The sequence below is a fragment of the Petromyzon marinus genome, unplaced genomic scaffold (genome assembly GCF_048934315.1).
Source record: "Petromyzon marinus isolate PM22_M1 ecotype Great Lakes invasive population unplaced genomic scaffold, UKy_Petmar_22M1.pri1.0 PM_Scaffold_6, whole genome shotgun sequence".
Lineage (NCBI taxonomy): Eukaryota > Metazoa > Chordata > Hyperoartia > Petromyzontiformes > Petromyzontidae > Petromyzon > Petromyzon marinus.
Genome location: NW_027423612.1, coordinates 2,160,267 through 2,184,830, shown reverse-complemented (window position 1 = coordinate 2,184,830; position 24,564 = coordinate 2,160,267).

Sequence of the window (24,564 nt, the reverse complement as noted above, 5' to 3'; positions counted from 1 at the left end):
TAACACTTAACCCTATGGGAGTTTCATTGATTAACACTGAACCGTGAGGGAGTCTCACTGATTAAAACTGAACCCTAAGGGAGTCTCACTGATTAACACTGAACCCTGAGGGAGTCTCACTGATTAACACTGAACCCTATGGGAGTCTCACTGATTAACACTTAACCCTATGGGAGTCTCACTGATTAACACTGAACCCTGTGGGAGTCTCACTGATTAACACTGAACCCTGTGGGAGTCTCACTGATTACCCCTGAACCCTGTGAGAGTCTCACTGATTAACACTGAACCCTGTGGGAGTCTCACTGATTAACACTGAACCATGTGGGAGTCTCACTGATTAACACTGAACCCTGTGGGAGTCTCACTGATTACCCCTGAACCCTGTGGGAGTTTCACTGATTAACACTGAACCCTGTGGGAGTCTGACTGATTAACACTGAACCCTGTGGGAGTCTGACTGATAAACACTGAACCCTGTGGGAGTCTCACTGATTAACACTGACCCCTGTGGGAGTCTCACTGATCAACACTGAACCCTATGGGAGTCTCACTGATTAACACTGAACCCTGTGGGAGTCTCACTGATTAACACTGAACCCTATGGGAGTCTCACTGATTAACACTGAACCCTATGGGAGTCTCACTGATTAACACTTAACCGTATGGGAGTCTCACTGATTAACACTGAACCCTGAAGGAGTCTCACTGATTAACACTGAACCCTATGGGAGTCTCACTGATTAACACTGAACCCTATGGGAGTCCCATTGATTAACACTGAACCCTGTGGGAGTCTCACTGATTTACACTGAACCCTGTGGGAGTCTCACTGATTAACACTGAACCCTATGGGAGTTTCACTGATTAACACTGAACCCTTTGGGAGTCTCACTGAATAACACTGAACCCTATGGGAGTCTCACTGATTAACACTGAACCCTGTGGGAGTCTCACTGATTAACGCTGAACCCTGTAAAGGGTCTCACTGATTAACACTGAACCCTGTGGGAGTCTCACAGATTACCGCTGAACCCTGTGGGAGTTTCACTGATTAACACTGAACCCTATGGGAGTCTCACTGATTAACAATAAACCCTGTGGGAGTCTCACTGATTAACACTGAACCCTTTGGGAGTCTCACTGATTAACACTGAACCCTATGGGAGTCTCACTGATTAACACTTAACCCTAGGGGAGTCTCACTGATTAACACTGAACCCTGTGGGAGTCTCACTGATTAACACTGAACCCTATGGGAGTCTCACTGATTAACACTTAACCCTATGGGAGTCTCACTGATTAACACTGAACCCTGTGGGAGTCTCACTGATTAACACTGAACCCTATGGGAGTCTCAGTGATTAACACTGAACCCTATGGGAGTCTCACTGATTAACACTTAACCCTATGGGAGTCTCACTGATTAACACTGAACCCTGAGGGAGCCTCACTGATTAATACTGAACCCTATGGGAGTCTCACTGATTAACACTTAACCCTATGGGAGTCTCACTGATTAACACTGAACCCTGTGGGAGTCTCACTGATTAACACTGAACCCTGTGGGAGTCTCACTGATTACCCCTGAACCCTGTGAGAGTCTCACTAATTAACACTGAACCCTGTGAGAGTCTCACTAATTAACACTGAACCCTGTGGGAGTCTCACTGATTACCCCTGAACCCTGTGGGAGTTTCACTGATTAACACTGAACCCTGTGGGAGTCTGACTGATTAACACTGAACCCTGTGGGAGTCTGACTGATAAACACTGAACCCTGTGGGAGTCTCACTGATTAACACTGACCCCTGTGGGAGTCTCACTGATCAACACTGAACCCTATGGGAGTCTCACTGATTAACACTGAACCCTGTGGGAGTCTCACTGATTAACACTGAACCCTATGGGAGTCTCACTGATTAACACTGAACCCTATGGGAGTCTCACTGATTAACACTTAACCGTATGGGAGTCTCACTGATTAACACTGAACCCTGAGGGAGTCTCACTGATTAACACTGAACCCTATGGGAGTCTCACTGATTAACACTGAACCCTATGGGAGTCCCATTGATTAACACTGAACCCTGTGGGAGTCTCACTGATTTACACTGAACCCTGTGGGAGTCTCACTGATTAACACTGAACCCTATGGGAGTTTCACTGATTAACACTGAACCCTTTGGGAGTCTCACTGAATAACACTGAACCCTATGGGAGTCTCACTGATTAACACTGAACCCTGTGGGAGTCTCACTGATTAACGCTGAACCCTGTAAAGGGTCTCACTGATTAACACTGAACCCTGTGGGAGTCTCACAGATTACCGCTGAACCCTGTGGGAGTTTCACTGATTAACACTGAACCCTATGGGAGTCTCACTGATTAACAATAAACCCTGTGGGAGTCTCACTGATTAACACTGAACCCTTTGGGAGTCTCACTGATTAACACTGAACCCTGTGGGAGTCTCACTGATTACCCCTGAACCCTGTGAGAGTCTCACTGATTAACACTGAACCCTGTGGGAGTCTCACTGATTAACACTGAACCATGTGGGAGTCTCACTGATTAACACTGAACCCTGTGGGAGTCTCACTGATTACCCCTGAACCCTGTGGGAGTTTCACTGATTAACACTGAACCCTGTGGGAGTCTGACTGATTAACACTGAACCCTGTGGGAGTCTGACTGATAAACACTGAACCCTGTGGGAGTCTCACTGATTAACACTGACCCCTGTGGGAGTCTCACTGATCAACACTGAACCCTATGGGAGTCTCACTGATTAACACTGAACCCTGTGGGAGTCTCACTGATTAACACTGAACCCTATGGGAGTCTCACTGATTAACACTGAACCCTATGGGAGTCTCACTGATTAACACTTAACCGTATGGGAGTCTCACTGATTAACACTGAACCCTGAGGGAGTCTCACTGATTACCCCTGAACCCTGTGAGAGTCTCACTAATTAACACTGAACCCTGTGAGAGTCTCACTAATTAACACTGAACCCTGTGGGAGTCTCACTGATTACCCCTGAACCCTGTGGGAGTTTCACTGATTAACACTGAACCCTGTGGGAGTCTGACTGATTAACACTGAACCCTGTGGGAGTCTGACTGATAAACACTGAACCCTGTGGGAGTCTCACTGATTAACACTGACCCCTGTGGGAGTCTCACTGATCAACACTGAACCCTATGGGAGTCTCACTGATTAACACTGAACCCTGTGGGAGTCTCACTGATTAACACTGAACCCTATGGGAGTCTCACTGATTAACACTGAACCCTATGGGAGTCTCACTGATTAACACTTAACCGTATGGGAGTCTCACTGATTAACACTGAACCCTGAGGGAGTCTCACTGATTAACACTGAACCCTATGGGAGTCTCACTGATTAACACTGAACCCTATGGGAGTCCCATTGATTAACACTGAACCCTGTGGGAGTCTCACTGATTTACACTGAACCCTGTGGGAGTCTCACTGATTAACACTGAACCCTATGGGAGTTTCACTGATTAACACTGAACCCTTTGGGAGTCTCACTGAATAACACTGAACCCTATGGGAGTCTCACTGATTAACACTGAACCCTGTGGGAGTCTCACTGATTAACGCTGAACCCTGTAAAGGGTCTCACTGATTAACACTGAACCCTGTGGGAGTCTCACAGATTACCGCTGAACCCTGTGGGAGTTTCACTGATTAACACTGAACCCTATGGGAGTCTCACTGATTAACAATAAACCCTGTGGGAGTCTCACTGATTAACACTGAACCCTTTGGGAGTCTCACTGATTAACACTGAACCCTGTGGGAGTCTCACTGATTACCCCTGAACCCTGTGAGAGTCTCACTGATTAACACTGAACCCTGTGGGAGTCTCACTGATTAACACTGAACCATGTGGGAGTCTCACTGATTAACACTGAACCCTGTGGGAGTCTCACTGATTACCCCTGAACCCTGTGGGAGTTTCACTGATTAACACTGAACCCTGTGGGAGTCTGACTGATTAACACTGAACCCTGTGGGAGTCTGACTGATAAACACTGAACCCTGTGGGAGTCTCACTGATTAACACTGACCCCTGTGGGAGTCTCACTGATCAACACTGAACCCTATGGGAGTCTCACTGATTAACACTGAACCCTGTGGGAGTCTCACTGATTAACACTGAACCCTATGGGAGTCTCACTGATTAACACTGAACCCTATGGGAGTCTCACTGATTAACACTTAACCGTATGGGAGTCTCACTGATTAACACTGAACCCTGAGGGAGTCTCACTGATTAACACTGAACCCTATGGGAGTCTCACTGATTAACACTGAACCCTATGGGAGTCCCATTGATTAACACTGAACCCTGTGGGAGTCTCACTGATTTACACTGAACCCTGTGGGAGTCTCACTGATTAACACTGAACCCTATGGGAGTTTCACTGATTAACACTGAACCCTTTGGGAGTCTCACTGAATAACACTGAACCCTATGGGAGTCTCACTGATTAACACTGAACCCTGTGGGAGTCTCACTGATTAACGCTGAACCCTGTAAAGGGTCTCACTGATTAACACTGAACCCTGTGGGAGTCTCACAGATTACCGCTGAACCCTGTGGGAGTTTCACTGATTAACACTGAACCCTATGGGAGTCTCACTGATTAACAATAAACCCTGTGGGAGTCTCACTGATTAACACTGAACCCTTTGGGAGTCTCACTGATTAACACTGAACCCTATGGGAGTCTCACTGATTAACACTTAACCCTAGGGGAGTCTCACTGATTAACACTGAACCCTGTGGGAGTCTCACTGATTAACACTGAACCCTATGGGAGTCTCACTGATTAACACTTAACCCTATGGGAGTCTCACTGATTAACACTGAACCCTGTGGGAGTCTCACTGATTAACACTGAACCCTATGGGAGTCTCAGTGATTAACACTGAACCCTATGGGAGTCTCACTGATTAACACTTAACCCTATGGGAGTCTCACTGATTAACACTGAACCCTGAGGGAGCCTCACTGATTAATACTGAACCCTATGGGAGTCTCACTGATTAACACTTAACCCTATGGGAGTCTCACTGATTAACACTGAACCCTGTGGGAGTCTCACTGATTAACACTGAACCCTGTGGGAGTCTCACTGATTACCCCTGAACCCTGTGAGAGTCTCACTAATTAACACTGAACCCTGTGAGAGTCTCACTAATTAACACTGAACCCTGTGGGAGTCTCACTGATTACCCCTGAACCCTGTGGGAGTTTCACTGATTAACACTGAACCCTGTGGGAGTCTGACTGATTAACACTGAACCCTGTGGGAGTCTGACTGATAAACACTGAACCCTGTGGGAGTCTCACTGATTAACACTGACCCCTGTGGGAGTCTCACTGATCAACACTGAACCCTATGGGAGTCTCACTGATTAACACTGAACCCTGTGGGAGTCTCACTGATTAACACTGAACCCTATGGGAGTCTCACTGATTAACACTGAACCCTATGGGAGTCTCACTGATTAACACTTAACCGTATGGGAGTCTCACTGATTAACACTGAACCCTGAGGGAGTCTCACTGATTAACACTGAACCCTATGGGAGTCTCACTGATTAACACTGAACCCTATGGGAGTCCCATTGATTAACACTGAACCCTGTGGGAGTCTCACTGATTTACACTGAACCCTGTGGGAGTCTCACTGATTAACACTGAACCCTATGGGAGTTTCACTGATTAACACTGAACCCTTTGGGAGTCTCACTGAATAACACTGAACCCTATGGGAGTCTCACTGATTAACACTGAACCCTGTGGGAGTCTCACTGATTAACGCTGAACCCTGTAAAGGGTCTCACTGATTAACACTGAACCCTGTGGGAGTCTCACAGATTACCGCTGAACCCTGTGGGAGTTTCACTGATTAACACTGAACCCTATGGGAGTCTCACTGATTAACAATAAACCCTGTGGGAGTCTCACTGATTAACACTGAACCCTTTGGGAGTCTCACTGATTAACACTGAACCCTATGGGAGTCTCACTGATTAACACTTAACCCTAGGGGAGTCTCACTGATTAACACTGAACCCTGTGGGAGTCTCACTGATTAACACTGAACCCTATGGGAGTCTCACTGATTAACACTTAACCCTATGGGAGTCTCACTGATTAACACTGAACCCTGTGGGAGTCTCACTGATTAACACTGAACCCTATGGGAGTCTCAGTGATTAACACTGAACCCTATGGGAGTCTCACTGATTAACACTTAACCCTATGGGAGTCTCACTGATTAACACTGAACCCTGAGGGAGCCTCACTGATTAATACTGAACCCTATGGGAGTCTCACTGATTAACACTTAACCCTATGGGAGTCTCACTGATTAACACTGAACCCTGTGGGAGTCTCACTGATTAACACTGAACCCTGTGGGAGTCTCACTGATTACCCCTGAACCCTGTGAGAGTCTCACTAATTAACACTGAACACTGTGGGAGTCTCACAGATTAACACTGAACCATGTGGGAGTCTCACTGATTAACAATTAACCCTGTGGGACACTCACTGATTAACAAGGAACCATGTGGGAGTCTCACTGATTAACACTGAACCCTATGGGAGTCTCACTGATTAACACTGAACCCTGTGGGAGTCTCACTGATTAACACTGAACCATGTGGGAGTCTCACTGATTAACACTGAACCCTGTGGGAGTCTCACTGATTACCCCTGAACCCTGTGGGAGTTTCACTGATTAACACTGAACCCTATGGGAGTCTGACTGATTAACACTAAACCCTGTGGGAGTCTCACTGATTAACACTGAACCCTGTGGGAGTCTCACTGATTAACACTGAACCATGTGGGAGTCTCACTGATTAACACTGAACCCTGTGGGAGTCTCACTGATTACCCCTGAACCCTGTGGGAGTTTCACTGATTAACACTGAACCCTGTGGGAGTCTGACTGATTAACACTGAACCCTGTGGGAGTCTCACTGATTAACACTGAACCCTGTGGGAGTCTCACTGATTAACACTGAACCCTATGGGAGTCTCACTGATTAAAACTGAACCCTGTAGGAGTCTCACTGATTAACACTTAACCCTATGGGAGTCTCACTGATTAACACTGAACCCTGTGGGAGTCTCACTGATTAACACTGAACCCTGTGGGAGTCTCACTGATTACCCCTGAACCCTGTGAGAGTCTCACTGATTAACACTGAACCCTGTGGGAGTCTCACTGATTAACACTGAACCATGTGGGAGTCTCACTGATTAACACTGAACCCTGTGGGAGTCTCACTGATTACCCCTGAACCCTGTGGGAGTTTCACTGATTAACACTGAACCCTGTGGGAGTCTGACTGATTAACACTGAACCCTGTGGGAGTCTCACTGATTAACACTGACCCCTGTGGGTGTCTCACTGATTAACACTGAACCCTATGGGAGTCTCACTGATTAACACTGAACCCTGTGGGAGTCTCACTGATTAACACTGAACCCTATGGGAGTCTCACTGATTAACACTGAACCCTATGGGAGTCTCACTGATTAACACTTAACCCTATGGGAGTCTCACTGATTAACACTGAACCCTGAGGGAGTATCACTGATTAACACTGAACCCTATGTGAGTCTCACTGATTAACACTGAACCCTATGGGAGTCCCATTGATTAACACTGAACCCTGTGGGAGACTCACTGATTTACACTGAACCCTGTGGGAGTCTCACTGATTAATACTGAACCCTATGGGAGTTTCACTGATTAACACTGAACCCTGTGGGAGTCTCACTGATTAACACTGAACCCTATGGGAGTCTCACTGATTAACACTGAACCCTGTGGGAGTCTCACTGATTAACACTGAACCCTGTGGGAGTCTCACTGATTAACACTGAACCCTGTGGGAGTCTCACTGATTACCCCTGAACCCTGTGGGAGTTTCACTGATTAACACTGAACCCTATGGGAGTCTCACTGATTAACACTTAACCCTGTGGGAGTCTCACTGATTAACACTGAACCCTGTGGGAGTCTCACTGATTAACACTGAACCCAATGGGAGTCTCACTGATTAACACTGAACCCTGTGGGAGTCTCACTGATTAAATCTGAACCCTATGGGAGTCTCACTGATTAACACTGAACCCTATGAGAGTCTCACTGATTAACACTGAACCCTATGGGAGTCTAACTGATTAACACTGAACCCTGAGGGAGTCTCACTGATTAACACTGAACCCTAAGGGAGTCTCACTGATTAACACTGAACCCTGAGGGAGTCTCACTGATTAACACTTAACCCTATGGAAGTCTCACTGATTAACACTGAACCCTGAGGGAGTCTCACTGATTAACACTGAAACCTATGGGAGTCTCACTGATTAACACTTAACCCTATGGGAGTCTTACTGATTAACACTGAACCCTGTGGGAGTCTCACTGATTAACATTGAACCCTGTGGGAGTCTCACTGATTACCCCTGAACCCTGTGAGAGTCTCACTGATTAACACTGAACCCTGTGGGAGTCTCACTGATTAACACTGAACCATGTGGGAGTCTGACTGATTAAGACTGAACCCTGTGGGAGTCTCACTGATTAACACAGAACCCTGTGGGAGTCTCACTGATTAACACTGAACCCTATGGGAGTCTCACTGATTAACACTGAACCATGTGGGAGTCTCACTGATTAACACTGAACCCTGTGGGAGTCTCACTGATTACCCCTGAACCCTGTGGGAGTTTCACTGATTAACACTGAACCCTGTGGGAGTCTGACTGATTAACACTGAACCCTGTGGGAGTCTCACTGATTAACACTGAACCCTGTGGGAGTCTCACTGATTAACACTGAACCCTATGGGAGTCTCACTGATTAACACTGAACCCTGTGGGAGTCTCACTGATTAACACTGAACCCTATGGGAGTCTCACTGATTAACACTGAACCCTATGGGATTCTCACTGATTAACACTTAACCCTATGGGAGTCTCATTGATTAACACTGAACCGTGAGGGAGTCTCACTGATTAAAACTGAACCCTAAGGGAGTCTCACTGATTAACACTGAACCCTGAGGGAGTCTCACTGATTAACACTGAACCCTATGGGAGTCTCACTGATTAACACTTAACCCTATGGGAGTCTCACTGATTAAAACTGAACCCTGTGGGAGTCTCACTGATTAACACTGAACCCTGTGGGAGTCTCACTGATTACCCCTGAACCCTGTGAGAGTCTCAATGATTAACACTGAACCCTGTGGGAGTCTCACTGATTAACACTGAACCATGTGGGAGTCTCACTGATTAACACTGAACCCTGTGGGAGTCTCACTGATTACACCTGAACCCTGTGGGAGTTTCACTGATTAACACTGAACCCTGTGGGAGTCTGACTGATTAACACTGAACCCTGTGGGAGTCTCACTGATTAACACTGACCCCTGTGGGAGTCTCACTGATTAATACTGAACCCTATGGGAGTCTCACTGATTAACACTGAACCCTGTGGGAGTCTCACTGATTAACACTGAACCCTATGGGAGTCTCACTGATTAACACTGAACCCTATGGGAGTCTCACTGATTAACACTTAACCCTATGGGAGTCTCACTGATTAACACTGAACCCTGAGGGAGTCTCACTGATTAACACTGAACCCTGTGGGAGTCTCACTGATTAACACTGAACCCTATGGGAGTCTCACTGATTAACACTGAACCCTGTGGGAGTCTCACTGATTAACACTGAACCCTGTGGGAGTCTCACTGATTAACACTGAACCCTGTGGGAGTCTCACTGATTACCCCTGAACCCTGTGGGAGTTTCACTGATTAACACTGAACCCTATGGGAGTCTCACTGATTAACACTTAACCCTGTGGGAGTCTCACTGATTAACACTGAACCCTGTGGGAGTCTCACTGATTAACACTGAACCCAAAGGGAGTCTCACTGATTAACACTGAACCCTGTGGGAGTCTCACTGATTAACACTGAACCCTATGGGAGTCTCACTGATTAACACTGAACCCTATGAGAGTCTCACTGATTAACACTGAACCCAAAGGGAGTCCCATTGATTAACACTGAACCCTGTGGGAGTCTCACTGATTTACACTGAACCCTGTGGGAGTCTCACTGATTAACACTGAACCCTATGGGAGTTTCACTGATTAACACTGAACCCTGTGGGAGTCTCACTGATTAACACTGAACCCTATGGGAGTCTCACTGATTAACACTGAACCCTGTGGGAGTATCACTGATTAACACTGAACCCTGTGGGAGTCTCACTGATTAACACTGAACCCTGTGGGAGTCTCACTGATTACCCCTGAACCCTGTGGGAGTTTCACTGATTAACACTGAACCCTATGGGAGTCTCACTGATTAACACTTAACCCTGTGGGAGTCTCACTGATTAACACTGAACCCTGTGGGAGTCTCACTGATTAACACTGAACCCAAAGGGAGTCTCACTGATTAACACTGAACCCTGTGGGAGTCTCACTGATTAACACTGAACCCTATGGGAGTCTCACTGATTAACACTGAACCCTATGAGAGTCTCACTGATTAACACTGAACCCTATGGGAGTCTCACTGATTAACACTTAACCCTATGGGAGTCTCACTGATTAACACTGAACCCTGTGGGAGTCTCACTGATTAACACTGAACCCTGTGGGAGTCTCACTGATTAACACTGAACCCTATGGGAGTCTCACTGATTAACACTGAACCCTATGGGAGTCTCACTGATTAACACTTAACCCTATGGGAGTCTCACTGATTAACACTGAACCCTGAGGGAGTATCACTGATTAACACTGAACCCTATGTGAGTCTCACTGATTAACACTGAACCCTATGGGAGTCCCATTGATTAACACTGAATCCTGTGGGAGTCTCACTGATTTACACTGAACCCTGTGGGAGTCTCACTGATTAATACTGAACCCTATGGGAGTTTCACTGATTAACACTGAACCCTGTGGGAGTCTCACTGATTAACACTGAACCCTATGGGAGTCTCACTGATTAACACTGAACCCTGTGGGAGTCTCACTGATTAACACTGAACCCTGTGGGAGTCTCACTGATTAACACTGAACCCTGTGGGAGTCTCACTGATTACCCCTGAACCCTGTGGGAGTTTCACTGATTAACACTGAACCCTATGGGAGTCTCACTGATTAACACTTAACCCTGTGGGAGTCTCACTGATTAACACTGAACCCTGTGGGAGTCTCACTGATTAACACTGAACCCAATGGGAGTCTCACTGATTAACACTGAACCCTGTGGGAGTCTCACTGATTAAATCTGAACCCTATGGGAGTCTCACTGATTAACACTGAACCCTATGAGAGTCTCACTGATTAACACTGAACCCTATGGGAGTCTAACTGATTAACACTGAACCCTGAGGGAGTCTCACTGATTAACACTGAACCCTAAGGGAGTCTCACTGATTAACACTGAACCCTGAGGGAGTCTCACTGATTAACACTTAACCCTATGGAAGTCTCACTTATTAACACTGAACCCTGAGGGAGTCTCACTGATTAACACTGAAACCTATGGGAGTCTCACTGATTAACACTTAACCCTATGGGAGTCTTACTGATTAACACTGAACCCTGTGGGAGTCTCACTGATTAACATTGAACCCAGTGGGAGTCTCACTGATTACCCCTGTACCCTGTGAGAGTCTCACTGATTAACACTGAACCCTGTGGGAGTCTCACTGATTAACACAGAACCCTGTGGGAGTCTCACTGATTAACACTGAACCCTATGGGAGTCTCACTGATTAACACTGAACCATGTGGGAGTCTCATTGATTAACACTGAACCCTGTGGGAGTCTCACTGATTACCCCTGAACCCTGTGGGAGTTTCACTGATTAACACTGAACCCTGTGGGAGTCTGACTGATTAACACTGAACCCTGTGGGAGTCTCACTGATTAACACTGAACCCTGTGGGAGTCTCACTGATTAACACTGAACCCTATGGGAGTCTCACTGATTAACACTGAACCCTGTGGGAGTCTCACTGATTAACACTGAACCCTATGGGAGTCTCACTGATTAACACTGAACCCTATGGGATTCTCACTGATTAACACTTAACCCTATGGGAGTCTCATTGATTAACACTGAACCGTGAGGGAGTCTCACTGATTAAAACTGAACCCTAAGGGAGTCTCACTGATTAACACTGAACCCTGAGGGAGTCTCACTGATTAACACTGAACCCTATGGGAGTCTCACTGATTAACACTTAACCCTATGGGAGTCTCACTGATTAAAACTGAACCCTGTGGGAGTCTCACTGATTAACACTGAACCCTGTGGGAGTCTCACTGATTACCCCTGAACCCTGTGAGAGTCTCAATGATTAACACTGAACCCTGTGGGAGTCTCACTGATTAACACTGAACCATGTGGGAGTCTCACTGATTAACACTGAACCCTGTGGGAGTCTCACTGATTACACCTGAACCCTGTGGGAGTTTCACTGATTAACACTGAACCCTGTGGGAGTCTGACTGATTAACACTGAACCCTGTGGGAGTCTCACTGATTAACACTGACCCCTGTGGGAGTCTCACTGATTAATACTGAACCCTATGGGAGTCTCACTGATTAACACTGAACCCTGTGGGAGTCTCACTGATTAACACTGAACCCTATGGGAGACTCACTGATTAACACTGAACCCTATGGGAGTCTCACTGATTAACACTTAACCCTATGGGAGTCTCACTGATTAACACTGAACCCTGAGGGAGTCTCACTGATTAACACTGAACCCTGTGGGAGTCTCACTGATTAACACTGAACCCTATGGGAGTCTCACTGATTAACACTGAACCCTGTGGGAGTCTCACTGATTAACACTGAACCCTGTGGGAGTCTCACTGATTAACACTGAACCCTGTGGGAGTCTCACTGATTACCCCTGAACCCTGTGGGAGTTTCACTGATTAACACTGAACCCTATGGGAGTCTCACTGATTAACACTTAACCCTGTGGGAGTCTCACTGATTAACACTGAACCCTGTGGGAGTCTCACTGATTAACACTGAACCCAAAGGGAGTCTCACTGATTAACACTGAACCCTGTGGGAGTCTCACTGATTAACACTGAACCCTATGGGAGTCTCACTGATTAACACTGAACCCTATGAGAGTCTCACTGATTAACACTGAACCCAAAGGGAGTCCCATTGATTAACACTGAACCCTGTGGGAGTCTCACTGATTTACACTGAACCCTGTGGGAGTCTCACTGATTAACACTGAACCCTATGGGAGTTTCACTGATTAACACTGAACCCTGTGGGAGTCTCACTGATTAACACTGAACCCTATGGGAGTCTCACTGATTAACACTGAACCCTGTGGGAGTATCACTGATTAACACTGAACCCTGTGGGAGTCTCACTGATTAACACTGAACCCTGTGGGAGTCTCACTGATTACCCCTGAACCCTGTGGGAGTTTCACTGATTAACACTGAACCCTATGGGAGTCTCACTGATTAACACTTAACCCTGTGGGAGTCTCACTGATTAACACTGAACCCTGTGGGAGTCTCACTGATTAACACTGAACCCAAAGGGAGTCTCACTGATTAACACTGAACCCTGTGGGAGTCTCACTGATTAACACTGAACCCTATGGGAGTCTCACTGATTAACACTGAACCCTATGAGAGTCTCACTGATTAACACTGAACCCTATGGGAGTCTAACTGATTAACACTGAACCCTGAGGGAGTCTCACTGATTAACACTGAACCCTGAGGGAGTCTCACTGATTAACACTTAACCCTATGGAAGTCTCACTGATTAACACTGAACCCTGAGGGAGTCTCACTGATTAACACTGAAACCTATGGGAGTCTCACTGATTAACACTTAACCCTATGGGAGTCTTACTGATTAACACTGAACCCTGTGGGAGTCTCACTGATTAACACTGAACCCTGTGGGAGTCTCACTGATTACCCCTGAACCCTGTGAGAGTCTCACTGATTAACACTGAACCCTGTGAGAGTCTCACTGATTAACACTGAACCCTGTGGGAGTCTCACTGATTAACACTGAACCCTGTGGGAGTCTCACTGATTAACACTGAACCCAAAGGGAGTCTCACTGATTAACACTGAACCCTGTGGGAGTCTCACTGATTAACACTGAACCCTATGGGAGTCTCACTGATTAACACTGAACCCTATGAGAGTCTCACTGATTAACACTGAACTCAAAGGGAGTCCCATTGATTAACACTGAACCCTGTGGGAGTCTCACTGATTTACACTGAACCCTGTGGGAGTCTCACTGATTAACACTGAACCCTATGGGAGTTTCACTGATTAACACTGAACCCTGTGGGAGTCTCACTGATTAACACTGAACCCTATGGGAGTCTCACTGATTAACACTGAACCCTGTGGGAGTCTCACTGATTAACACTGAACCCTGTGGGAGTCTCACTGATTAACACTGAACCCTGTGGGAGTCTCACTGATTACCCCTGAACCCTGTGGGAGTTTCACTGATTAACACTGAACCCTGTGGGAGTCTCACTGATTAACAATTAACCCTGTGGGACACTCACTGATTAACAATGAACCATGTGGGAGTCTCACTGATTAACACTGAACCCTATGGGAGTCTCACTGATTAACAATGAACCCTGTCGGAGTCTCACTGATTAACACTGAACCATGTGGGAGTCTCACTGATTAACACTGAACCCTGTGGGAGTCTCACTCATTACCCCTGAACCCTGTGGGAGTTTCACTGATTAACACTGAACCCTGTGGGAGTCTGACTGATTAACACTGAACCCTGTGGGAGTCTCACTGATTAACAATGAACCCTGTCGGAGTCTCACTGATTAACACTGAACCCTATGGGAGTCTCACTGATTAACACTGAACCCTGTGGGAGTCTCACTGATTAACACTGAACCCTATGGGAGTCTCACTGATTAACACTGAACCCTATGGGATTCTCACTGATTAACACTTAACCCTATGGGAGTCTCATTGATTAACACTGAACCGTGAGGGAGTCTCACTGATTAAAACTGAACCCTAAGGGATTCTCACTGATTAACACTGAACCCTGAGGGAGTCTCACTGATTAACACTGAACCCTACGGGAGTCTCACTGATTAACACTTAACCCTATGGGAGTCTTACTGATTAACACTGAACCCTGTGGGAGTCTCACTGATTAACACTGGACGCTGTGGGAGTCTCACTGATTACCCCTGAACCCTTTGGGAGTTTCACTGATTAACACTGAACCCTGTGGGAGTCTGACTGATTAACACTGAACCCTGTGGGAGTCTCACTGATTAACACTGACCCCTGTGGGAGTCTCACTGATTAACACTGAACCCTATGGGAGTCTCACTGATTAACACTGAACCCTGTGGGAGTCTCACTGATTAACACTGAACCCTATGGGAGTCTCACTGATTAACACTGAACCCTATGGGAGTCTCACTGATTAACACTTAACCGTATGGGAGTCTCACTGATTAACACTGAACCCTGAGGGAGTCTCACTGATTACTCCTGAACCCTGTGAGAGTCTCAATGATTAACACTGAACCCTGTGGGAGTCTCACTGATTAACACTGAACCATGTGGGAGTCTCACTGATTAACACTGAACCCTGTGGGAGTCTCACTGATTACACCTGAACCCTGTGGGAGTTTCACTGATTAACACTGAACCCTGTGGGAGTCTGACTGATTAACACTGAACCCTGTGGGAGTCTCACTGATTAACACTGACCCCTGTGGGAGTCTCACTGATTAATACTGAACCCTATGGGAGTCTCACTGATTAACACTGAACCCTGTGGGAGTCTCACTGATTAACACTGAACCCTATGGGAGTCTCACTGATTAACACTGAACCCTATGGGAGTCTCACTGATTAACACTTAACCCTATGGGAGTCTCACTGATTAACACTGAACCCTGAGGGAGTCTCACTGATTAACACTGAACCCTGTGGGAGTCTCACTGATTAACACTGAACCCTATGGGAGTCTCACTGATTAACACTGAACCCTGTGGGAGTCTCACTGATTAACACTGAGCCCTGTGGGAGTCTCACTGATTAACACTGAACCCTGTGGGAGTCTCACTGATTACCCCTGAACCCTGTGGGAGTTTCACTGATTAACACTGAACCCTATGGGAGTCTCACTGATTAACACTTAACCCTGTGGGAGTCTCACTGATTAACACTGAACCCTGTGGGAGTCTCACTGATTAACACTGAACCCAAAGGGAGTCTCACTGATTAACACTGAACCCTGTGGGAGTCTCACTGATTAACACTGAACCCTATGGGAGTCTCACTGATTAACACTGAACCCTATGAGAGTCTCACTGATTAACACTGAACCCAAAGGGAGTCCCATTGATTAACACTGAACCCTGTGGGAGTCTCACTGATTTACACTGAACCCTGTGGGAGTCTCACTGATTAACACTGAACCCTATGGGAGTTTCACTGATTAACACTGAACCCTGTGGGAGTCTCACTGATTAACACTGAACCCTATGGGAGTCTCACTGATTAACACTGAACCCTGTGGGAGTATCACTGATTAACACTGAACCCTGTGGGAGTCTCACTGATTAACACTGAACCCTGTGGGAGTCTCACTGATTACCCCTGAACCCTGTGGGAGTTTCACTGATTAACACTGAACCCTATGGGAGTCTCACTGATTAACACTTAACCCTGTGGGAGTCTCACTGATTAACACTGAACCCTGTGGGAGTCTCACTGATTAACACTGAACCCAAAGGGAGTCTCACTGATTAACACTGAACCCTGTGGGAGTCTCACTGATTAACACTGAACCCTATGGGAGTCTCACTGATTAACACTGAACCCTATGAGAGTCTCACTGATTAACACTGAACCCTATGGGAGTCTAACTGATTAACACTGAACCCTGAGGGAGTCTCACTGATTAACACTGAACCCTGAGGGAGTCTCACTGATTAACACTTAACCCTATGGAAGTCTCATTGATTAACACTGAACCCTGAGGGAGTCTCACTGATTAACACTGAAACCTATGGGAGTCTCACTGATTAACACTTAACCCTATGGGAGTCTTACTGATTAACACTGAACCCTGTGGGAGTCTCACTGATTAACACTGAACCCTGTGGGAGTCTCACTGATTACCCCTGAACCCTGTGAGAGTCTCACTGATTAACACTGAACCCTGTGAGAGTCTCACTGATTAACACTGAACCCTGTGGGAGTCTCACTGATTAACACTGAACCCTGTGGGAGTCTCACTGATTAACACTGAACCCAAAGGGAGTCTCACTGATTAACACTGAACCCTGTGGGAGTCTCACTGATTAACACTGAACCCTATGGGAGTCTCACTGATTAACACTGAACCCTATGAGAGTCTCACTGATTAACACTGAACTCAAAGGGAGTCCCATTGATTAACACTGAACCCTGTGGGAGTCTCACTGATTTACACTGAACCCTGTGGGAGTCTCACTGATTAACACTGAACCCTATGGGAGTTTCACTGATTAACACTGAACCCTGTGGGAGTCTCACTGATTAACACTGAACCCTATGGGAGTCTCACTGATTAACACTGAACCCTGTGGGAGTCTCACTGATTAACACTGAACCCTGTGGGAGTCTCACTGATTAACACTGAACCCTGTGGGAGTCTCACTGATTACCCCTGAACCCTGTGGGAGTTTCACTGATTAACACTGAACCCTGTGGGAGTCTCACTGATTAACAATTAACCCTGTGGGACACTCACTGATTAACAATGAACCATGTGGGAGTCTCACTGATTAACACTGAACCCTATGGGAGTCTCACTGATTAACAATGAACCCTGTCGGAGTCTCACTGATTAACACTGAACCATGTGGGAGTCTCACTGATTAACACTGAACCCTGTGGGAGTCTCACTCATTACCCCTGAACCCTGTGGGAGTTTCACTGATTAACACTGAACCCTGTGGGAGTCTGACTGATTAACACTGAACCCTGTGGGAGTCTCACTGATTAACAATGAACCCTGTCGGAGTCTCACTGATTAACACTGAACCCTATGGGAGTCTCACTGATTAACACTGAACCCTGTGGGAGTCTCACTGATTAACACTGAACCCTATGGGAGTCTCACTGATTAACACTGAACCCTATGGGATTCTCACTGATTAACACTTAACCCTATGGGAGTCTCATCGATTAACACTGAACCGTGAGGGAGTCTCACTGATTAAAACTGAACCCTAAGGGATTCTCACTGATTAACACTGAACCCTGAGGGAGTCTCACTGATTAACACTGAACCCTACGGGAGTCTCACTGATTAACACTTAACCCTATGGGAGTCTTACTGATTAACACTGAACCCTGTGGGAGTCTCACTGATTAACACTGAACGCTGTGGGAGTCTCACTGATTACCCCTGAACCCTGTGGGAGTTTCACTGATTAACACTGAACCCTGTGGGAGTCTGACTGATTAACACTGAACCCTGTGGGAGTCTCACTGATTAACACTGACCCCTGTGGGAGTCTCACTGATTAACACTGAACCCTATGGGAGTCTCACTGATTAACACTGAACCCTGTGGGAGTCTCACTGATTAACACTGAACCCTATGGGAGTCTCACTGATTAACACTGAACCCTATGGGAGTCTCACTGATTAACACTTAACCGTATGGGAGTCTCACTGATTAACACTGAACCCTGAGGGAGTCTCACTGATTAACACTGAACCCTATGGGAGTCTCACTGATTAACACTGAACCCTGAGGGAGTCTCACTGATTAACACTGAACCCTACGGGAGTCTCACTGATTAACACTTAACCCTATGGGAGTCTTACTGATTAACACTGAACCCTGTGGGAGTCTCACTGATTAACACTGAGCCCTGTGGGAGTCTCACTGATTACCCCTGAACCCTATGAGAGTCTCACTGATTAACACTGAACCCTGTGGGAGTCTCACTGATTAACACTGAACCATGTGGGAGCCTCACTGATTAACACTGAACGCTGTGGGAGTCTCACTGATTACCCCTGAACCCTGTGGGAGTTTCACTGATTAACACTGAACCCTGTGGGAGTCTGACTGATAAACACTGAACCCTGTGGGAGTCTCACTGATTAACACTGACCCCTGTGGGAGTCTCACTGATCAACACTGAACCCTATGGGAGTCTCACTGATTAACACTGAACCCTGTGGGAGTCTCACTGATTAACACTGAACCCTATGGGAGTCTCACTGATTAACACTGAACCCTATGGGAGTCTCACTGATTAACACTTAACCGTATGGGAGTCTCACTGATTAACACTGAACCCTGAGGGAGTCTCACTGATTAACACTGAACCCTATGGGAGTCTCACTGATTAACACTGAACCCTATGGGAGTCCCATTGATTAACACTGAACCCTGTGGGAGTCTCACTGATTTACACTGAACCCTGTGGGAGTCTCACTGATTAACACTGAACCCTATGGGAGTTTCACTGATTAACACTGAACCCTGTGGGAGTCTCACTGAATAACACTGAACCCTATGGGAGTCTCACTGATTAACACTGAACCCTGTGGGAGTCTCACTGATTAACGCTGAACCCTGTAAAGGGTCTCACTGATTAACACTGAACCCTGTGGGAGTCTCACAGATTACCGCTGAACCCTGTGGGAGTTTCACTGATTAACACTGAACCCTATGGGAGTCTCACTGATTAACAATAAACCCTGTGGGAGTCTCACTGATTAACACTGAACCCTTTGGGAGTCTCACTGATTAACACTGAACCCTATGGGAGTCTCACTGATTAACACTTAACCCTAGGGGAGTCTCACTGATTAACACTGAACCCTGTGGGAGTCTCACTGATTAACACTGAACCCTATGGGAGTCTCACTGATTAACACTTAACCCTATGGGAGTCTCACTGATTAACACTGAACCCTGTGGGAGTCTCACTGATTAACACTGAACCCTATGGGAGTCTCAGTGATTAACACTGAACCCTATGGGAGTCTCACTGATTAACACTTAACCCTATGGGAGTCTCACTGATTAACACTGAACCCTGAGGGAGCCTCACTGATTAATACTGAACCCTATGGGAGTCTCACTGATTAACACTTAACCCTATGGGAGTCTCACTGATTAACACTGAACCCTGTGGGAGTCTCACTGATTAACACTGAACCCTGTGGGAGTCTCACTGATTACCCCTGAACCCTGTGAGAGTCTCACTAATTAACACTGAACACTGTGGGAGTCTCACAGATTAACACTGAACCATGTGGGAGTCTCACTGATTAACAATTAACCCTGTGGGACACTCACTGATTAACAAGGAACCATGTGGGAGTCTCACTGATTAACACTGAACCCTATGGGAGTCTCACTGATTAACACTGAACCCTGTGGGAGTCTCACTGATTAACACTGAACCATGTGGGAGTCTCACTGATTAACACTGAACCCTGTGGGAGTCTCACTGATTACCCCTGAACCCTGTGGGAGTTTCACTGATTAACACTGAACCCTATGGGAGTCTGACTGATTAACACTAAACCCTGTGGGAGTCTCACTGATTAACACTGAACCCTGTGGGAGTCTCACTGATTAACACTGAACCATGTGGGAGTCTCACTGATTAACACTGAACCCTGTGGGAGTCTCACTGATTACCCCTGAACCCTGTGGGAGTTTCACTGATTAACACTGAACCCTGTGGGAGTCTGACTGATTAACACTGAACCCTGTGGGAGTTTCACTGATTAACACTGAACCCTGTGGGAGTCTCACTGATTAACACTGAACCCTATGGGAGTCTCACTGATTAACACTGAACCCTGTAGGAGTCTCACTGATTAACACTGAACCCTATGGGAGTCTCACTGATTAACACTGAACCCTATGGGATTCTCACTGATTAACACTTAACCCTATGGGAGTTTCATTGATTAACACTGAACCGTGAGGGAGTCCCACTGATTAAAACTGAACCCTAAGGGAGTCTCACTGATTAACACTGAACCCTGAGGGAGTCTCACTGATTAACACTGAACCCTATGGGAGTCTCACTGATTAACACTTAACCCTATGGGAGTCTCACTGATTAACACTGAACCCTGTGGGAGTCTCACTGATTAACACTGAACCCTGTGGGAGTCTCACTGATTACCCCTGAACCCTGTGAGAGTCTCACTGATTAACACTGAACCCTGTGGGAGTCTCACTGATTAACACTGAACCCTGTGGGAGTCTCACTGATTAACACTGAACCATGTGGGAGTCTCACTGATTAACACTGAACCCTGTGGGAGTCTCACTGATTACCCCTGAACCCTGTGGGAGTTTCACTGATTAACACTGAACCCTGTGGGAGTCTGACTGATTAACACTGAACCCTGTGGGAGTCTCACTGATTAACACTGACCCCTGTGGGTGTCTCACTGATTAACACTGAACCCTATGGGAGTCTCACTGATTAACACTGAACCCTGTGGGAGTCTCACTGATTAACACTGAACCCTATGGGAGTCTCACTGATTAACACTGAACCCTATGGGAGTCTCACTGATTAACACTTAACCCTATGGGAGTCTCACTGATTAACACTGAACCCTGAGGGAGTATCACTGATTAACACTGAACCCTATGTGAGTCTCACTGATTAACACTGAACCCTATGGGAGTCCCATTGATTAACACTGAACCCTGTGGGAGTCTCACTGATTTACACTGAACCCTGTGGGAGTCTCACTGATTAATACTGAACCCTATGGGAGTTTCACTGATTAACACTGAACCCTGTGGGAGTCTCACTGATTAACACTGAACCCTATGGGAGTCTCACTGATTAACACTGAACCCTGTGGGAGTCTCACTGATTAACACTGAACCCTGTGGGAGTCTCACTGATTAACACTGAACCCTGTGGGAGTCTCACTGATTACCCCTGAACCCTGTGGGAGTTTCACTGATTAACACTGAACCCTATGGGAGTCTCACTGATTAACACTGAACCCTGTGGGAGTCTCACTGATTAACACTGAACCCTGTGGGAGTCTCACTGATTAACACTGAACCCAATGGGAGTCTCACTGATTAACACTGAACCCTGTGGGAGTCTCACTGATTAAATCTGAACCCTATGGGAGTCTCACTGATTAACACTGAACCCTATGAGAGTCTCACTGATTAACACTGAACCCTATGGGAGTCTAACTGATTAACACTGAACCCTGAGGGAGTCTCACTGATTAACACTGAACCCTAAGGGAGTCTCACTGATTAACACTGAACCCTGAGGGAGTCTCACTGATTAACACTTAACCCTATGGAAGTCTCACTGATTAACACTGAACCCTGAGGGAGTCTCACTGATTAACACTGAAACCTATGGGAGTCTCACTGATTAACACTTAACCCTATGGGAGTCTTACTGATTAACACTGAACCCTGTGGGAGTCTCACTGATTAACATTGAACCCTGTGGGAGTCTCACTGATTACCCCTGAACCCTGTGAGAGTCTCACTGATTAACACTGAACCCTGTGGGAGTCTCACTGATTAACACTGAACCATGTGGGAGTCTGACTGATTAAGACTGAACCCTGTGGGAGTCTCACTGATTAACACAGAACCCTGTGGGAGTCTCACTGATTAACACTGAACCCTATGGGAGTCTCACTGATTAACACTGAACCATGTGGGAGTCTCACTGATTAACACTGAACCCTGTGGGAGTCTCACTGATTACCCCTGAACCCTGTGGGAGTTTCACTGATTAACACTGAACCCTGTGGGAGTCTGACTGATTAACACTGAACCCTGTGGGAGTCTCACTGATTAACACTGAACCCTGTGGGAGTCTCACTGATTAACACTGAACCCTATGGGAGTCTCACTGATTAACACTGAACCCTGTGGGAGTCTCACTGATTAACACTGAACCCTATGGGAGTCTCACTGATTAACACTGAACCCTATGGGATTCTCACTGATTAACACTTAACCCTATGGGAGTCTCATTGATTAACACTGAACCGTGAGGGAGTCTCACTGATTAAAACTGAACCCTAAGGGAGTCTCACTGATTAACACTGAACCCTGAGGGAGTCTCACTGATTAACACTGAACCCTATGGGAGTCTCACTGATTAACACTTAACCCTATGGGAGTCTCACTGATTAAAACTGAACCCTGTGGGAGTCTCACTGATTAACACTGAACCCTGTGGGAGTCTCACTGATTACCCCTGAACCCTGTGAGAGTCTCAATGATTAACACTGAACCCTGTGGGAGTCTCACTGATTAACACTGAACCATGTGGGAGTCTCACTGATTAACACTGAACCCTGTGGGAGTCTCACTGATTACACCTGAACCCTGTGGGAGTTTCACTGATTAACACTGAACCCTGTGGGAGTCTGACTGATTAACACTGAACCCTGTGGGAGTCTCACTGATTAACACTGACCCCTGTGGGAGTCTCACTGATTAATACTGAACCCTATGGGAGTCTCACTGATTAACACTGAACCCTGTGGGAGTCTCACTGATTAACACTGAACCCTATGGGAGTCTCACTGATTAACACTGAACCCTATGGGAGTCTCACTGATTAACACTTAACCCTATGGGAGTCTCACTGATTAACACTGAACCCTGAGGGAGTCTCACTGATTAACACTGAACCCTGTGGGAGTCTCACTGATTAACACTGAACCCTATGGGAGTCTCACTGATTAACACTGAACCCTGTGGGAGTCTCACTGATTAACACTGAACCCTGTGGGAGTCTCACTGATTAACACTGAACCCTGTGGGAGTCTCACTGATTACCCCTGAACCCTGTGGGAGTTTCACTGATTAACACTGAACCCTATGGGAGTCTCACTGATTAACACTTAACCCTGTGGGAGTCTCACTGATTAACACTGAACCCTGTGGGAGTCTCACTGATTAACACTGAACCCAAAGGGAGTCTCACTGATTAACACTGAACCCTGTGGGAGTCTCACTGATTAACACCGAACCCTATGGGAGTCTCACTGATTAACACTGATCCCTATGAGAGTCTCACTGATTAACACTGAACCCAAAGGGAGTCCCATTGATTAACACTGAACCCTGTGGGAGTCTCACTGATTTACACTGAACCCTGTGGGAGTCTCACTGATTAACACTGAACCCTATGGGAGTTTCACTGATTAACACTGAACCCTGTGGGAGTCTCACTGATTAACACTGAACCCTATGGGAGTCTCACTGATTAACACTGAACCCTGTGGGAGTCTCACTGATTAACACTGAACCCTGTGGGAGTCTCACTGATTAACACTGAACCCTGTGGGAGTCTCACTGATTACCCCTGAACCCTGTGGGAGTTTCACTGATTAACAC